We start from the raw sequence: 19,687 nt of genomic DNA, 5'->3' as shown, positions 1-19,687 counted from the left end.
GAATTAAATGAATTACACTTCTTCCTCTTATTATTGTAGCTTTCCTTTGACACAACAATACAATTTTGATGAGTATCGAGAAGGAATGAGATAGAATGATTCTGTTCTTGCCAACAGTGATTCTATCTCTGTTTGGTCGACTAAATCCCAACAGAAAGAAGAGAATATTGCATGTTCCGAAGTTCGTCTGGGCGTAAGGAACCCCAACTCGCTCAATCGATGTTGTAACAATAGCATAGACCGAGGAACCCCAACTCCCTCAATCGATGTTGTAACAATAGCATAGACCGTGGAAATTTTCGATTGGAATTAGTTTCTACAAGTGGCGTTAGAACCGAAAAAGAGGATGAGTGCTGCTTGCAAAGGATATGAATCATTATCAATAAAACTCATCCAGAATATTATACTTTTACTTCTTCCTTTTTCATTCCGACATGACATTATGCTCGTGTAGATGAACCCACAAATTCAAATTGCACAGGGATCATTGGTGCTACACACATGTATGTTGCCAGATGGAGCTATGCCAAAGACTTATTATATAATATCTTATTATTGTTATTAGGAAGTTTTGATATTTTTATTTTAATTTTTAATTTTCAATTACTTATTTTTTTGTACATTTAATATTTATTAGATACAACATTAAAATATTTCTTTTAACATTAAATTAATTAACATAGATTTTCAGTGTGTTGAAATATTTTTCTTTTAACATTAAATTAATTAACATAGATTTTCAGTATGTTGAAATATTTTTGAAAAATATAAGGTTTAAACATCTTATTCACGCTTTGATTTTTTATTTCCAATTACTTTATCTCTTTTTAAAGTTGATATAATATTATATCATTTCATGTGCTCATCAATTATTATTATTTTTTTTTACATTATTAACATTTTTTATGAGAAATTTATGAAAAATTGTAAGCTCTAAATTGGACCTCCTAAGTAACATTATAAAATAATAGTGGAAATAATAAAATAAGATTAGATTACATCGTCAAATCTTATAGGAAAAAAGAAAAAACTACTTTTTTCAACTTATCTTCCAACGATTTTACTCAAATTTCTAGTGGGAGCATTCATTGTATGCAAAATTTAACTCCTCATCCAAAGAATACCCATGCTACATACTTTCGATAGACCATGCTACATGAAAAATGAGAAATATGAGAAAAAAAACATGATTGCAATCACATTTTGCATGTATTTCTCATTTTTCATGTAGTAGGTTTCATCGAAAGTATGCAACATGTGTACTCTTTGCATAAGGAATTAAATAATGCATCCAATGAATGCCTTTGCTTGAAATTTGAGTAAAACTCCAGGGAGATAAGTTGAAAATACGAGTTGAAAAAATAGTTTTTTTTTTTTTTTTTTAATATTTTTAATTTTTTACTCCAAAAATGGTAAATCATCCCCATGGTACATCATCATCTTGAATTCTATTCGTTTTTATAAGTTTGATTTTGTTTGTATATTTTGAATTTTATTGGTTCTTATAAATTTGATTTTAGTTGTACATTTTTTATTTGAGGTCCATTTTAGCCCTCAAAATTTCACTATTGTAAATATAAAATTGAAAATAATATTTTAGAAAAATAACTAAATAATTTTTAATTTTTAATTTTTATGTAAATGTATTTTTATGTGATAAATGTATTATTTGATGAGAGTTTTGATGTTATATTAAAATTTCCGTTTGGATGTTTATTCAGGGAATATATTTTTATGCTAATAATATACATGAGTAATAGTTGGATGAAATCTAATAACAATTATAAGATCAATATAAATAACAAATATGATATGTTTTTCATCTTTGAAATGGAAGGAATCTTATTCTTTTTTATATAATACTAAAAAATAATTTTATCATATTCAATAAAAACCCTGATTGGTTTGTAGGTGACCCAACATATTTTTGGAGGTCTTTGAATTCAAAAGTATTAATAGTTTGTAAATTTTCGTGGATATTCTATCAGCAATTTGTTACAATAAATGTGAAAAAATCATGCTTAAAATCCGAAATTCTAAAAGTTTATTTCTCCTTAGATTTTCTAGACTTATTAAGTATTGTTAATTGCATATGTATGAAAACTATAACTATACAAAAATTAGAGAACAACAAAATAAAAACACACAAATCACAAACATGTACCTGGGAAAATCTTACTAGTCCCTAATATGAACGTTGTAAAATGTTTGGCAATATTTTTGTAAAAACATCATGGATCAGCAATATACTTGGATATGATTTTTTTTTCTAGTTCCTTTTGCAAGTATTGAATGGTCCCCAATTTGGTGAGTTCCTCTCAAACCCTCTTGATGTGTCCTTGCGTGTATACATAATGTGCATCTACCATCAAACCCCCCCCCCCGACCTCATACATGAGGGGGCATCTATTATAGAATCTTTTGCCTCACCTATCACTAGATACACTTGTTGGGCAAGGCAACATCTACTTTTCCCTATGCAGCGATGACCTTATCTTAAAAAGATTTTTCTAAATTCTATACACAAGCCACCCAAATGTAAAATGTGTATATACGCAGGTACTCCCAAAGAAACACACACACACACATATAATGTGATTTTTCATGTGGGATTTGCGGGTTAGACAAGAAACCCACCTAGTGCAACCCATTCCATAACCACCCAAACCAATTTCTGGTGGTATTTATACATGCCTTGATGGTCCTCGAAGTCATGAATTGCCTTTGCATCCAAACTTTGACAAAATTTTCACCGATCAAGTTTGTTGTTTCTAGTGTTTTTAATCACACTCCCTACTTCAAGAAACCTTAGCTTCCATGTTGTTGTGTTGAGTTCCCTTATCTCACTCTCATCTAGCTTTGTTGGAGAACTTCAGTGGCTCGAGAAGGGACGATCCGAATGAAGATTCCACTTGGTGCCTTTAGTTAGGATCAGGTTAATGTAACTACCTCACTACCACAAATTTCAATAAATAAACTCATTTTCCAATCCAACTTGTTCATATGTTATGTTTATGTTGTTTTATTGTACAAATGATGGATTAACAGAGAATGTTTCTCTTTGTACACTTCGAATTATTCATTCTACTCTCTAGTTTGTATTTGTGGTGCAAATTTGCACCTTCGAAGGAAGAACGAGGGTTGATATGCTTCAAGATTTATATCAAGCGTAGGACCCACCGATAAGTACCCATGTCCTACTTTGTGAATTCTATGTGAATTGTTGGATTGATTAAGTTTACTTTGTTGATCTTTTACTTTTTCTCTGTTGCAGCTACCAACACTAGCCCCAAGGATTTTATCTCATAACATCAAGAGAAGGGTGTGGACAGTGAAGATTGAAGATGATTAAGTGTCCCACATCTCCAATCCAATGAAAAAAGGATAGTCAAGGAGCTATAACAGTGAAGGAGGTCAATGACAACAAGAAGTTGATGCAAGGGTAGCCATTATAAGCCACATTCCAAAGAAGAAAATAGGTGCATTGATCCAGATTAGTTTCCTAGTTTTTGAAATCCAAAATTACTCTCAATGGAAATGTGGGATATGAAGTGGATCTAAACTAATGAATGGATGTAAGACTTTGTGCTTATACAAAAAAGTTGGCAATTTATAAAGGTCAACAAACCACATAAATCAATGCAATATAAAAGTTGAATAAGACAAAAGCAAAAGAAAAAAGAAATGATAAATAAATTTTAAAAAATAGAAATAAGGCTCAGGAAGGGGAAATGAAAAATTATTGTTGTTAGCCTTTAATTAATTTCACTGTGAAAGGGATTTTTGCTAGCCAAGAGAGAGAGATTGTTATGAATAAATAATTTATACAAACAATAATAAATAATATATTATATTAATTATGAAGGGTTTTATGGTCAAAAAGACATGAGCCGTCACCTTCGTGACATGTCAATGCCTATATCGGAAACCATCACAAATGCATTTGTACCATCATTCAGCTTTTCATTCATTAATAAAATATCTATTACATAGTTTGTGTCTTCTGGATCAATTCTGCTACATCAGAGATGCATAAAAAAACACAATCTGCTTGTACTATAGATTGTCGAAATGTAAAGCTAAGCCCCACTCACAGTTATGTTTCCAATTTGGGTTTCCAGAGCAGAATTTATGTTTTCATTATGGTTGCTTAATATGTCTGTTATTCTTGATTTCTTTTTATAAGAGTGCATAGTTCAAAGTCATACTCTATTCTTTGCTCATCTTATTTAATGAGATAAAATATACACAATAAATTGCAATCACTGCCCTTAGTGGTTAATCACATAATAATCCCTTGTAAATGAATATTCTCATTAATCTAGTAACTCTATCAAAACATTGTTTGGGATGCCACCTTCTCATGGGCATTCATATGTTGTTGTACAAATACTTATAGCAAATTGTCATTGTACATAAAATCAATGATAATCCAATAGTTAGAGATCCCAAGATGTGCATTGTAAGTCTCGAAATACCTTGTTTTGTCAAACAAAATCTAAATGCTAAGATATGAGCATGTTCTTTATTCACAGTGGTATTGATGGTCTTTCTTTTGGTGGAGTATTTGATATCTTTTCTTCTAAATAATCTATATTGGTTTTTCTGAACTAAAAAAGACAATGTCTAAAACTATTAAATTCAAGTTCATTAAAGTTGTCAACAATAGTGATAAGTAATAATTAAGATCTTATTCAATCATTTAACTATGTAATAGCAACTTCCAATTTTCCTATTTGGCGACTGCCAAAGAATTAACATATTTTAATGTTGGCAATTGTTTAATGGTGTAATGTGTTTTTGCACTTTATCTATCCTAGTGGAGGATTATGTTGTTTTGTTTGTTTTTGTTTCTCGATCATGTAGAGACTTCGACATATCTCCTCTCTTGTCTAGATTGAGCTGACATACAATATTATGATATATGTATTGATTTTTCATTTTATAAAAAATTAGTGTTTTTTTCTTCTAAAAAAATAACAAATAAATAAATTTACAATAGCTTCAAAATCTATGGATTGAGATAATGAGACATCAAAAATCATACAGATTTTAGAATGGCCACTTAATATCAATAACTAGATCAATATATTTTCCAACCCATATTCTAATTGGGGGGTTAATTGAGAGGTTCATAAGCCCTTAGGGTTAGAGCAAAAGTTATAACACTATATGACATGTTCAAATTGCTAAATATGAACATGTATAAGTAAGTCACATTTGTAGACTTTTTAATTTTTATTAAATAAATCAGCATAATCGAATATGAGATGAGAAGTTATGGATCATGCTTAAAAGTTTCAAAGAGAATTTGACTTACATGTGGATGAACATAGAACCATCAAGTTCCAACAAAACCACAATTGCTAATCACAACCATGCATGGGGGACAACCAACCTCTAAATCATTAGAATGCAAGACCACCAAGTATTCATTTAATAACTTGTGCTAACTTCTATTCATATTTTATGTTCATTCCATGGTGAAAAACTCCATTCATACATTTCACTCATCAAACAATCAGCATTTAGAATATATGGATTATTTGACACTTTATTTAATCTTTTCTCTTAATTCCATTTTCAGTATATATATATATATATATATATATATATATATTCATTCTTGTTTATAATTAATTAGTTATTTTATTATATTTATTACTATCATTACTATTATTATCAGCAATATTTTTTTAAGAGCATATCTTTATTTTCCTTTTCAAACATCAAATTAATTCAAAATAGAAAGCATTACAAGTTTTATACAAATATCATATCCATAATTATTGGCCAATTACAATGGATTATCTATTACACAATCCATTTACAACCTCTCTTTTTTTAATGTGGTTCACGGACACTGAGTGCCCACTCCATCCATGGGAAAATCTAGGTGGATCATGTTGAAGAAAGTGTAACTAGGTTCAATGTTCATAATGACATGATCTTTGTCAGTGATATAATACATGATGTAATAAATTATTTTTTGTAATCTTGCTACATGGGTTTCATGAGCAAGAAGTGTCTCTAAGTGAAAGACTTCTTCTTGATGTCTTTAAAATTTATTCATATGTAAAAGAGTCATGTCATGTGTATAAAAACTCTTCATGAGTTTATGTAAATATGTACAAGTCTTCGAGTTGTCTAAACAACCCTCCAAGGCCAAGATCAATGCCTCAAAAGCAAGCCTACCAAAGTCTACAAGCAAAAGATTCAAAGGATCTTCATGTCAGCTCAAAAATGGATTAAATATATAAATATATGACATGTAGACTTGAATAAAATGACACGTTGGTTCAGAAGGTCATGTCAGCCTAATATATATGTGCACAACCATTATAAATACCCTGTTGAGGCATCCAAAAATAAGTTGTGAAGATCTCACATTTCTCTGAGATGTCAATAGGGTATAAGGCGCAGGATGGGTGCAGGCAGCGTGATCTCATGTCACCATAGGAAAACAAGGACTCAGGTGAGGGAGCTGCAGTCAAGGAGGCAGAGAGCACGTAATCAAGGAAGAAGATCTCGCATGAAGAAGAAGGGTCTGGCTGCACCTTGGCTAGTGTATTAGGTGCAGTCATGACCAGAACTTGAAAGTATAATATGGACACAAATCTGATCTATATGCTACCTATGAATCAATGCTCGAATGGACGAGGAAGTAAAGGCTTTGGATGAGGTTATTGCAATAAGGTCTAAACTATATAGAGACCTAACCCTTATAGTGATTGTCTTCACATTACATGGATAAGTACGACGAGCAGTCATGGTATCCTAGTAGGATACTAGGTACAAGGATGAGCAGTGATGGATCTATTCTATAGGATCAACGAAGATCACATCTTTGCCTTATATGTATTACAGTCTCGACATAGCTACAGACTCAGGTGCAAGACCTCGGTGACTAGGTGCAGTAATGGATCTATTCTATAGGATCAACGAAGATCACATCTTTGCCTTATGTGTATTACAGTCTCGGCATAGCTATAGACTTAGGTGCAAGACCTCGGTGACTAGGTGCAGTGATGGATGGATAGAGAACAGTTTAGGATGTCCTTCTTGGAGGTTTGAAATCTCGGATAAGGTACAATAAGTTATCTCTATTATAACATGGTTATAATCTCAGTCAAGATAGTAATCTCAATATGAATATGATTTCAAAGGCAATCACAATGACAAAGATCACAAGAAGTATTACAGTGCAAGTATGATGAAAGAAGCAGTACAGTGAAGTGTTGTCATGATAGAGACAACCATGGTGTAGCCATGATAAACCTAATGACATTGCTACAACAATGCAATGGTGTCAGAGGAGCAGCAAGATGATGATACCAGCAGTGCTCGAGAAAAAAGGATTGATGACTTGGTCTTGGAGAGGCAAATAGTTTCAAGGGTCATGGTCTTGGTATTCATCAATAGAATCTCTATAAGAAGAATTTTGCATGGGTTTTCCTCTCCAAGAGGGAGAGGTTTTGGCCCTGGCAAAAGCCAAACATTTGGGTTCTTGTCTCTTTTATTCTTGATAGCAGTTTGATGAAGTTAACACACACATGCTAATAATGAAGTAAACATCAAGCTAAGATAAATTATTTAAATACTTCACAAATTGTTATCATGTAATGAAAAATCATCTTAACTTTCCTTGTCCTAGATTCTTCAACAAATCAACCTGAAGGGATCTACCCTTCGGCCAAATTAGTAGGGCCTAACTCCAAGGGGCTCGAGGAGATTTGACCCATGGCCTCCATTGGTGAAATACGGGAACTCGACCAACTAAACTATCCCTTCGGAATACAATGCATTTACAACCTCACACACAAGAATTTAGCAAATTTCCAATACAATCTACATTTACATTACAAACTCAATGGAAAATATTTCAAGTCAAAGCACCCAATCAACTACCAAATTCGATTAACCAAAACTTCAAATTACAACCCTAATGAGAGAGCAATCTAAGGGTGTGATGAGATATCAATCTATGGTTGATAAAAGGTAAAGACTGACGACCTGAACACCCCTTATTACATGTCATTCTTTGGAACGAAAACCCCTCTTACATGTTATTCTTTGGAACGTTTGCTATTAGTATTCCACCTATATCTCCAACTTTATTCATAATTAAGCAATTAAACATAGAATTGTTTAATAACACTGCATTAACTTTATTCATAATTAAGCAATTAAAAATAGAATTGTTTAATAACACTGCAGTACAAATCTGTTAGATTATGTTCTCATTGAAATAATTAAACCAAACGCTAAATTATTTAATAACATAAAACCAAACACTAAATTATTTAATAGCATATAAATTTGTTAGACTATATTCCAACAGTGAAATAGGGATATTGCAGAAAAGAAAAGAAGAGAGTATCAATGTAGATGTCAAGACTGGTCCCTTTCCCTTCAGTTTTGTAGCTCAATTTAGTGTATCAAAAATACGAGAGGGATCTAACATCAAGACTATGAAGGCGGCATGCCGCAGTAAGTGGTAATCAATCTTTAACATAGGCTCGAACAAATTTGTCCATATTCTGGTCCAAATACTTGCTTAGTATCATAATATAGGAAATTGGAGAAAACAAACAAGAATAAAGTAGCCTCCATTCACTTTTTCCACCTCTTTCCATATTCGTTCTTTTTAATTAGGAACATCTGATCATTCTAAAATCACTCAGCCATACTAGTGCATGCTAGCATTTAAAGGACCATTTTGCATAGTTTAGTACTGTTCAAGCACATATTAGAAGGAATGAAACAAATATCATACCATGTTGTTCAAAGTTGTATTCTTTTCTTCTTTCAAATTCAATTCCCGCATAACAAATATCATACCATGTTGTTCAAAGTTGTATTATTTTCTTCATTCAGATTCAATTCCCGCAAGTCAAATGTGTTCTTACCAAGCATATTGTTATAATAGTTTTAGTAGTTTTAAGCAAGTATATTATTCTAACAGCTTTGAGCCCTGTGGTTGACATAGGCTGAAAAATCTAAAGTTTACCACAGATACCATCCTCAAAATGAATTAAACTGTTTAAAAGTTCTCTGCAAAATACTCCCTAGTCTAAAAGAAAAAAAGTATACACCATCCAAATACTAAATTCATAAAACAAATTTGTCCCTCCCAATCTTAGGCATGCCCCTATTAATTCTATTATTGTAAATGAATGCCCCGGTGTGCATTACAATCTAAAGCAGCGGCATAAAATACGATAGTCTTGTTACAAAATTTAACTTATATTGTCATTTCTTATATTCATTCATATAAACAAAACATAAGACCCCTTATGCTCATTCAAACCCATGTGACCAGTAGATTCCAAACCACCAAAACCTAGTTTCGTAACAAAATTTAACTTAAATTGTCATTCTTATCTTCCTTCATATAAAGGATATAAGACTCCTTATGCTCATTCTACCAAGTGACAAGTAGATTCCAAACCACCAAATATGAAGAACATTCATTCCGTCCAAGTGAAAAGCAGATTCCAAAGCACCAAAAATGGAAGTGAAGTCAGTAACCAGTTTACATCTAACAACTAATAAAAAACAAAATTACTTCTAATGCTCCTGGTATCACAATTTACTACTTTCATTATGTTAGCCTGATATGATATACATATGGTTTACTGCTTATACGGTTTACAAACAGTAAACCTTGTACAATATATAAATAATATGGGATCTCAACTTGTAAATTATTTAGTTAGTTGGAATAACTCAAACAGCACCAAGATCAATAGGAAGCCATATGCAAATATAACTGAGAAATTTTAACGATCAGACAAAATAATGTAGAATGAAACAAATGAATCTATTTTATAACCCAGCAAGAAACATCCTTCCGGGGAAGTATCATTGTTATTTCCTGAAGTTACATTCTAAAATCCAATACAGAGACTGTGTTGTTTGAAAAACAAGCTGCAACTTTATCGCCTTCTCTATTCCAGAAAACTTCAAAAATTCCACCACTTCCTCTATATGTCTTGACAAGGCTTCCATCCTTCACAGACCAGATATGCAAACACCTGTCAAATGATCCACTTGCCAGGTACTCTCCATTTGGACTGAAAGCAACTGAATATACAGGTTCACTGAACAAAGAAGCAACAAGATATAAAAAAATTGTTATGGTTCTCTCTTAAGTGAATACTTGAAAACATTACTGACCAGGAATCACGAATGTAAATCACGGGGACCAGAACGCTAACTACCAGTGATACAATGCCTAGTTCGTGTCAAACCCAAACAGATATGGAAGAGTACTAAAGAGGTCCAAAATAGCCCAAAAATTCATAACAATCACCATGTCCAACCCATCATTTGCCAATAGACAGGAAAAATCTAAGATTCCAGTGAAACTCAATTAGCCAGCATCATTCAGAGACAGGCAGCATGGTAATATGAAAGACGATGACATGAAAAATAAACAAAAAAGCAAATTACTGTATATGGTACTAGGTATGTACACTTAACAATAAAAACAATTACAGAAGAGGTGGATTGTTATGCATTTTGACCTCTATTTGTCCAAGACAAAGCACCCTAAAGGACCATCTACCTATTTTTGGCAAGGATGGCAGAACAAGACATAATTCTCTAACCCTTGCTTTGTTCTTACTTCTTATTATGCAGTTGAATCAAACATCTTATTTTATAATTGCTAACAAGAACCAACTGTAAATCATGTAAGCCACACAATCTTAAGCTCTAATCCAACCCACCGGTAGGATTGCATGCATCATTTGTATTCGAAACATGCTAAGGTACACATCAGATAAATTTATTAATAAACTTGGCTTAAGATTCATAAGATAAAAAGGAAAATTTCACTAGTGTGATCCCCATGTTAATCATGGCACAACATCAAATCTATTTATAGTACCAATATTTGATACTCATTTATACTAGTGTTCTTTTGTCTATTGGTGAGTATACTATGGCTAGTTGAGATGATAAAGCATGACCAAACACAGAAAGCATGGCAGTTCATGTGTGTTGCACAAACTTTTGGCAGCGGTAACAATAATAGAAAATAGAAAAAAAAACTGGCAATGGGTAGAGGCCACAGCCCTCCACAGTAAGATGCATAATCCAAATCCTCCACATAAATTAGAGAAAAATCCATCAAGATTTTCATAAAAACCAAAATGCCCAGAATGAGGACAGTTCTATACATCTAAAGAAATTTGGTAGGCTAAAGACGAAGGGTGGGAAACCTCCAAAGTAATTATTTGGCTTAAGAGCAGATTGAAGATGAAGAGCGAAAACACCTTCCAAAACAAGAAGTTATATAAAGAAGACAACTTTGGAGTTGTATAAAGAAGACAAGACCCACTCATAATGCAAGTCACCCAGCTACCAGAATTTGCTATACACATGTTACAAGGGAACAGTAGAGTCGAAAATAATTGTTTTGGATGAAAACATAATGATGTCCTCCAAATTTTGGGGGAATAAAGGAAAATGATCAGGAAAAAAAAAAATCCAAACATAGAAATGGAAATGAATTCAAACCAAACAAGAGAAGTGAAAACCGAGCAGGTTGAACTCTCTCTCTCTGACACACACACACCAACTTTGATCTTTCCACTACTAAATATATTTCATAAGATATGTATCTCATAGGACACATATTTCATAAGATGCATATAATCAAGAACACATTCCTTGTGCCTTATATTTTGCAGTGAAACAAAAGTACCATGCCCTTGGGATTGTGGTTCACTTTACTAGAGCATGAGGCTCTCAAAACTGAAGTTCTCAAGTATCTACTAAGCATTATATATATAATCACGTGAAACAATAAAAAGTAAATGGTTTCGCACGACGACAATAAGAAGCACAAATTCAGTTTACATACCTATGACTAGTCAAGCTGAACAATTGGCTTCCTTGATCAACATCCCATAGTTTGATTGTTGAGTCAAATGATGCACTGTCACAAAGGCTTCATTAGTAAGCATTTGCATCTGAAATAAATAAGGCTAAGAATGTTGGAAGTATATTACCATAAACTCAGGAAATTAATGTTCTATACTCACTGCAAACTGTAGCACAGAATTAAAAATAGAAACATGCGATAACCAATGCACCAAAATAATTTGAAGGATCCACAAAGCCTTGTTAAGATAGCTAACATGTTGATTTTGTAGCATCCGAAAGTCTTCTGCGTAGGCTGGTGTCTTGCATGCAGGAGAAGAAATCTTCTTTAGGTGGTTGTTCGAGAGAAGCAACTAATATGATCTCCTTCCTATGTTTTAACTTCGGAAAAAGTACATTGATTAATTATTTAAATTATGTAACTTTGGGCTAATGTTTTCCTAAAGATAAATAATTAATTATTTAAGTGACTTAGATCTATCTCCATCGTTGATAAAAAAAAGCTAAGATTTAATCATAGCCCTCAATCACCTTGGAGATAAGGGATTTGGTCCATGGAGCAATTATAAAAAGAACATATGGGAGAGGATGAAGACACAGCAGCAAAGTTATGAGAAAGTGATTTTCTCAAGGAGTGAGAGACTCCAAGACTGAAGAGAAGGGAGAAGAATTGCAGCAGGGGAATTTCAGGGGAAATTTTCAGGGAAACCAAAGCTAGAAGAGAGAGGCTGAGTCAACTGAAAAGGAGGGTCAAATTATTGGAGAGCCAAAATATCCAAAGGCCAAATTTCTCAAGTGTGCGAGGATCGTAGGAGAGGAAAGAGAGGGACCGAATTGCTGGTGAGGGAGGCTACGTTTTCCAGAGGTTGAAGTCTTCCAGTGGTACAGATTTGCAGGGACCAATTTCCTTGAAGGCCAATTTCCAAGTTCCAAGTTCCTAGCAGTTGTATTTTTTGTGTATTCTCTGTGGATCTAGGCCCAAATTTTCTTGAAACGTTTAATATGAAGGGAGATTGTGTTGAGCAAAAATTTGCTGTTGTAGTGTGATTGATTTCCCTATTTTATTTCTGAAAGTTAAAATACCAGTAATTTTATTTTCCAGCAGTTTTCAGTGATTGTTGAATAAATAAAAGAATTGTTGAGGTATAAATAAATCAGATCTGGTATTAATATTTAATATAAAAAATCTTGGACTCACTACTAAACAACACATCCTGTTTTATTACAAAAAACTTGTGACATAGTAAGCATATGTGTCTGAAATGAATAAGGCTAAGAATGTGTTAGCAAAATAATTTGTAGGATCCACAAAGCCTTGTTAAGATAGCTAACAAAGCCTGGAATAACTGCTAAATAGCACATCCTGTTTTAGTACCAAAAACTCGTGACATAATAAAAGCTCATATACAATTCACATAAATAACACAGTACATTTAGATACACATCATCTAATATTCTTTCCAAGTATGGCTTATTGGCTGTATCCTCTATTCAGTAATGTGTAAAACCTTAGTAGTCCATTTGTACAACTATAGATAAAAATCCTGGTAATATTGCAAGAAACCCAGTCTAGTTTTAAAGTGAAATAAACCAAATTGTTTGTTCCAGCGGTTATAACATGGTGTTAGCCTATGCCTCAGAGGGTTCCCTCGTCATTCTGATCTGGTTCGTTAACTTTTAAGTCACTCTTCCTTCATAAAGAGTCTCACATGTATAATCCTTTCCCCTAGGATTGGCTGGTCCAAATAATCAAGACCACTTCCTTTCGTGTAAATAGAATCTCTGGTTTTGTTTCTTGGCATCTAACTCTCATTGTGCAAGCTAAAACCTATGCCAATACTCCTATTGGTTATTTTATTGGCAGCATATACAGGCCCCCTTCCTTTTGCGTTTAAATAGAGTCCTTGGTTTCATTTCTTGGCATCTATTGTCCATTGTATGAGTTGAAACCTATGCTGGTCCTCTTGTGGTTGTCAGTGGTCGCATATATGGGCTCCTTTGCAATGGTGCACAAGAGAAGTCCCCATGTTTCAACTCCATCACACAAAGTTGCAACATTTTGAGGTAATTTATCAAGTGGTGCTTGCCAAGGGATAGAAACAATTGCAAAAATACATATATGCAATTTTCTATAATACTTTCTCAAACAGTCTGTTATGAAAGCTTTATACTATGAAATGAGCTAGATCACCAAATGTTTAAAAACCTAGATAGGGTTGAAACAGAGATACCTAATCAAAAGGTCTGTTATGAGGGCTTTATAGTATGAAATGAGCTAGATCACCAAATGTTTAAAGCCCTAGATAGGGTCCGAACAGAGACACTTGACAAAGAATGATAACAATATTATATTACAAAATACTTTATACTATTACAACAACATTCATCTTTCTTGTATAGAGTTAAAGAGGTCATGTTTGTCCAAAAAACCCTAAAAGCTAATATGTTAAAAGTGGCAACTAGGGCCAAACTCCATGTGGGTCACCTCATTTATGGCAGCTGACATTTTTCCTAGATTCCTCTTGTTGAGAGGTGTAGGATTGATCTAAATATCATCTGATTCCAACAAGTATTTATGGAGATATGAATTTATTTGTATTTACTTTACAAATTGTCAAGGTTGGCCAACAGTTAAATGTGTGGCACACATGCCCAGTGAATCATATAAATACAAGTGAGGTTGATTCATTTTATCATCATCTCATCTCACTCATTTCTTCTCTCTCTCTCTCCTTAGCTTTGGGTTACACAAGGAGCAGCTCACACGTGGGAAGGAGGAGGATGCAGTAGGGCAAGAAGGACGCAGAAGCTGTAGGTGGTCTCTTTGACTAGTGTTGACCAAATTTTGACCTTAGAAGAGTGCGGTTTTGGTGTGGTTGCCTCTCCTAGGCCATAGTTTTGGGCATGAAAATCAAGGCAATCTGACCTCAGATTTGACCAACGTTGACTGCCCTAGTTTGGGGCAGCAAGGTGACTTCAGTCAACTGCAGTTTGACTGTGTATTTGGGGTTGTTTAAGGGCTGCTTCTTCAGGCTGTTCAAAGACTAGATGACCGGGAAATTGACCAAGCATATTGGAGGTCAATTTCATCTCGTTTGACTAAGTTTGACTATGCTGTCTAGGGTTTGCTGCTGCTGATATAAAATTACAGAATTCTGATTTCGTACTATTTCTCTTTGCTGAACTATTGGAGATCAAAGAAGATTTGATCAAAAGGTTTCCCCGCATTCGGGTTTGTCCTTGGCTAGCTGCCACATCTTGTGTCTCTTGTCTTGGCTTGTTTTCTGTCGATCATTTAATGTTCTATTTGCACTTTACTTAATGTATATGTGATTGCTAATCAGTAGCTAATAAGAAGAAAAGAAGTAAATTGCTCTAAGCATAAAACATACCATAATTTAACATGGTATCAGAGCTGAGGTGAAGACAAAGCCCAAGCAAGAGCAAGAACAAGAGAAATCACTGAAGGTTGGCAAAGCTATCCTAAAAACTTCATGGGGTCCTCAACACTCTTCCCCGCTGAAGACAAGCTCCGTGAGAAGTCTGACTATCACGGATGGAAGATGTCTCTCGATTTGACTTTAGAAGATCAGGAAGTGTTGGACCATGTGAGAGGCAATATTGTTGCGCCCCCATCAAATGCATCCGCTGCTGCCAGAAGCAAGTGGACCAAGGGAGAAGTCAAAGCAAAGAAGATCATCTGGAACTCTATCGACAAGCGCCTGGTGGCCTGTGTTTCCGAGCTGACCACCTCCAAGGAAATCTACAATAGACTGGTGAGTTTATTTAAAGTTAATGATGCAAATCAAGTTTTGTTCCTTAGAAATAAGCTTAAGGAAATTAAGAAGGGAAAAGATGAGAGTATGCAAGCATATTTCTTAAGGATCACCGAGATCAAGAATGATCTCCTATCTATTGGGGAAGTAGTTCCTGACAGGGAAATGACTATCACAACTCTTGGAGGACTGCCACCTGAATGGTATATATTCAGGACTACTCTTCTCAACAATAATGTCATCCTAGGATTTGAGGAATTGATGGCTAGATGTATTCAAGAAGAAACTAGGATGGAAGAACAAGAAACGCCCGCACTTAAAGGCAATTCCTCTGCCTTTTCTTCTCATGCTAAAAGAAGAAACAATTCTAGGGCTAAATCCAAAGGAAAGGCTGGACCGAAGGGTGGAAGAAAAGGATGATGTTACAATTGAAACAAAATGGGTCACTATGCGATGGAGTGCCCTGATAAAATGGGACTCACACCATGATGATGACCAAAGTCACTCTCAAGGCAATCAAAGGAATGGTAGGTCCAATGGCGGAGGTAAAAGAAATGTCGGAAATCAAGGAAGAGGACAACCCTTCAAGAAGGCAAGAAACTCCAGGTATGAATCTAACGTTGTTAACAATAAGCAAGATGAATATTGTCTACCAGCGGCCCTCTCTACTACTGCTCCCCCGGACTCACTGGGAAATTGGCTTATTGATAGTGGTGCCTCAAGGCACTTCACAAGTTACAAAGAAGCTCTCTCTAATTTGATAGAGAAGGAGACCAACCTAGAAATTGTTCTTGGGGACAACGCAAAATATCTCGTGAAAGGCATAGGGAATGTCACTCTTAAATTGAATCACGGTAATATAATTCATTTGCAAGAAGTCCTATATGTACCTGATCTCAAAAAGAACCTGGTGTCCGTTTTGGCAATGGAAGACAAAGGCTACAAGGTGACCTTCATCGATGGCAAGGTACATGTATGGAAAAAGAATTTTAAAGAAGATTTCACTCTTGGGTTTCAGGTCGATTCATTATATCAAGTCAGAGGAAGTCCGTTGGGTGTCATGTCTTGTGACACATCACTTCAGTCCGAACTATGGCAACGAAGGTTTGCTCACCTTCATTATAAAGCTCTACCCAATGCAAGACAAATGGTGACAGGGATGCTCGAGTTCCGAGTAGAGCAAGAAGGTGTATGTCCTGGATGTGCTGAAGGGAAGCTCAAAAGGGGACCATTCCCCTCAAGCCAAAGCAAGACCTCCGATATATTGCAGTTGGTTCACTCAGACATATCTGGTATGATCCTGTGAACTCCTTGGAAGGATATTTATATCACCTCACTTTTACAGATGATTATTCTCGCAAGACTTGGATATACTTCTTGAAAAAGAAGGATGAAGTGTTCACTTGGTTTCGTCACTTCAAAGCCTTGATCGAGAATCAAACCAAAAAGAAGATCAAGATCTTAAGGACTGATAATGGGACTGAGTATGAATCCAATGAGTTCCATGACTTTTGCGAAGAGGCTGGCATTAAGAGGAAGACTACAACACCATATACTCCTGAGCAGAATGGTGTGGTGGAAAGGAAGAATCGTACGATTGTGGAAGTTGTCCGTGCTATGCTCCATGATCAAAGACTTCCAAAGTTTCTATGGGTCGAAGCTATGAATACCACCGTATATGTGCAAAACTGATGCCCTCATCAAGCATTGGGTTCCAAGACTCCCAAAGAGATGTTCACTAGTAAGAAACCTGACGTATCTCATTTTAGAATTTTTGGAAGTCTTATATATTTTCATGTGCCGAAGGAGAAAAGGAATAAATTGGGTGCATCTAGAAAGAAAGGAATCTTTGTGGGCTATAGAGAAAATACTAAGGGCTATAGAATCTATGTGCCTGGTCAAAGGGAAATCGAGATTAGCCATGATGTCACCTTTGACAAAGATATGGTTGTTAGCAAAGTTGACAATCTTCTTTCTCAAAGGGGATATAAAGAAGCTGACACCAGGGAACCGAAGGAAAGGGAAGATGAAACGATGCCCAATGTGGAAGAACCTATGGATCCTATTGATCGCCCTCTGCAAGATCCTTCCTCTTCTAGGAAGAGGCCTTCATGGCTTAGGGGGACACTTGATGATGCTGAAGGAAACATTGCACCCAGAGGGACTTTTCGGGAAAGTAGGAAGCCGGCCAGGTATCAGGGATACTTGACCATCATGAGCACGATCATCCAAAATGAGCCTTCATCATTTGCAGAAGTTGTCAAGCATCAAGTATGGAAGGATGCTATGACTGAGGAATATGAGTCCATCATGAAAAACGATGTCTGGGACGTGGTCCCCAGACCCCAGGACAAAGCAGTTGTCACTTCGAAATGGCTTTACAAGATAAAGCATGCAGTTTTGGAAGTGCTAAAATGTATAAGGCTCGTTTTGTCGCTCGTGGCTTCTCTCAGAAGGAAGGTATAGACTATGACAAGATATTTGCACTTGTTGTGCGATATACCACCATCCGCTCGATAATAGCCCTTGCTACTTCGCAAGGATGGAACCTACATCAAATGGATGAGATTCATGATCAGAAATCTCATGCGCACAGGTTGAAGAAAGCCCTCTATGGGCTGAAACAAGCACCCCGAGTGTGGTATGAGAGGATCAATAGCTACCTGATGAAGCTGGGATTCACTAGGAGTGAAGTCGACCCTAACCTTTACTTTAAGGTTGAAGATGACAAACCTCTCATACTGGTGATGTACGTTGACAACCTCTTTCTAATAGGTGCAAACCCTCTCATTCACAAATGTAAGAGGGATTTGGCTTCTGAGTTTGAGATGAAGGACCTAGGACTGATGCACTATTTCCTAGGATTGGAAGTCTAGCAGAAACCAAGGGAGATTTTCCTTTCTCAAGGAAAATATGTGGTGAAGATATTGGAAAGGTTCGGTATGGTGGACTGCAAGCCCGTGACTACCTCGATGGAGCTAGACGTCAAGAAGTTAAGCGGTAGTGTTTTCGGACCTGTTTTACGAAATGCTACCGAATATCGTCAACTCATCGGAGCATTGATGTTCTTGGTGAACTCCCGTCCAAATATATGCTTTGCAGTCAACACGTTGAATCAACATATGGTTGAGCCTCACCACACACATTGGATTGGTGCCAAGAATCTGTTGAGATATCTTCGTGGCACAATCACACATGGTTTGAGATACACTGTCGAAGATGTGAGACTACATGGATATACCGATGATGATTTGGCAGGTACTGTGGTGGACCGAAAGAGCACTTTCGAGTGTTGTTTCTCTTTGGGATCCGTCTCGATATCTTGGATGAGCAGGAAGCAGAAGTCGGTGGCTTTGAGCACCACTGAGGCAGAATACATTGCTGCTAGTATGGCCTCTCGTGAGGCAGTCTGGTTGCGGAAGCTCTTCAGTTAGTTGTTTGGATTCACATTGGATACTATCGTGATCCTGTGTGACAACCAGAGCGGGATTTGTTTATCAGAGAATCCTGTATTTCATGATCACTCCAAGCACATCGATATCAGGTACCACTATATCCGGGATATGGTACAGCGGGGAGCAATAAGGCTCCAACATATTGATACAGATGAACAGGTCGCCGACATTTTGACGAAGCCCCTGGAAAAGGTCAAATTCTTGACTTTCGGAGAACGACTTAGTGTTGTTGAGAGACCCTCTTATGAGGGTCGTGTATGATGCATATATTGAGCTCTAGGAGCTCCATGGGGGCGTGGGGTACTTCTTGGAGCGACATGCGACCATAGGGCGACTCACCATCCTTTGGTGGTGCACTATGTATAGGGTGAAAGGTTCAACCTTGCCCTGTGACACCTAGTGGCGATTGTAGGATAGGATGATTAGTTCTCCTGTGGGTCAGGATGATTATTTCTCCCATGGCGACTGTGGGACATGATGATTAGTTCTCCTGTGGGCCAGGATGATTAGTTCTCCTGTGGCGACTATGGACAGGATGATTAGTTCTCCTGCGACGAAAATTAG

At 35.9% G+C, this 19,687-nt stretch overlaps 1 pseudogene across 1 annotated transcript in view; it reads right to left on the bottom strand.

The window, feature by feature from the left end:
• Nucleotides 1-9,842: 9,842 nt before the first annotated feature.
• LOC149198267 (WD40 repeat-containing protein HOS15-like) overlaps nucleotides 9,843-19,687 on the bottom strand; it is a 214,872-nt pseudogene continuing 205,027 nt past the window's right edge. Inside the window, exons 9-10 of the transcript XR_016255200.1 lie at nucleotides 11,873-11,947; nucleotides 9,843-10,103 (exon numbers count right to left, since the gene is read on the bottom strand). The product of XR_016255200.1 is annotated as a WD40 repeat-containing protein HOS15-like (transcript). The remainder of the gene's footprint in view (nucleotides 10,104-11,872; nucleotides 11,948-19,687) is intronic.

This window comes from Pinus tabuliformis, chromosome 2_2 (assembly GCF_031772625.1).
Source record: "Pinus tabuliformis cultivar Carrire ecotype Pingquan chromosome 2_2, CPIR1, whole genome shotgun sequence".
NCBI classification, from domain to species: Eukaryota; Viridiplantae; Streptophyta; class Pinopsida; order Pinales; family Pinaceae; genus Pinus; species Pinus tabuliformis.
Note: the sequence above shows the minus strand (reverse complement) of the source record. Positions and strands in the feature narration are given on the sequence as shown.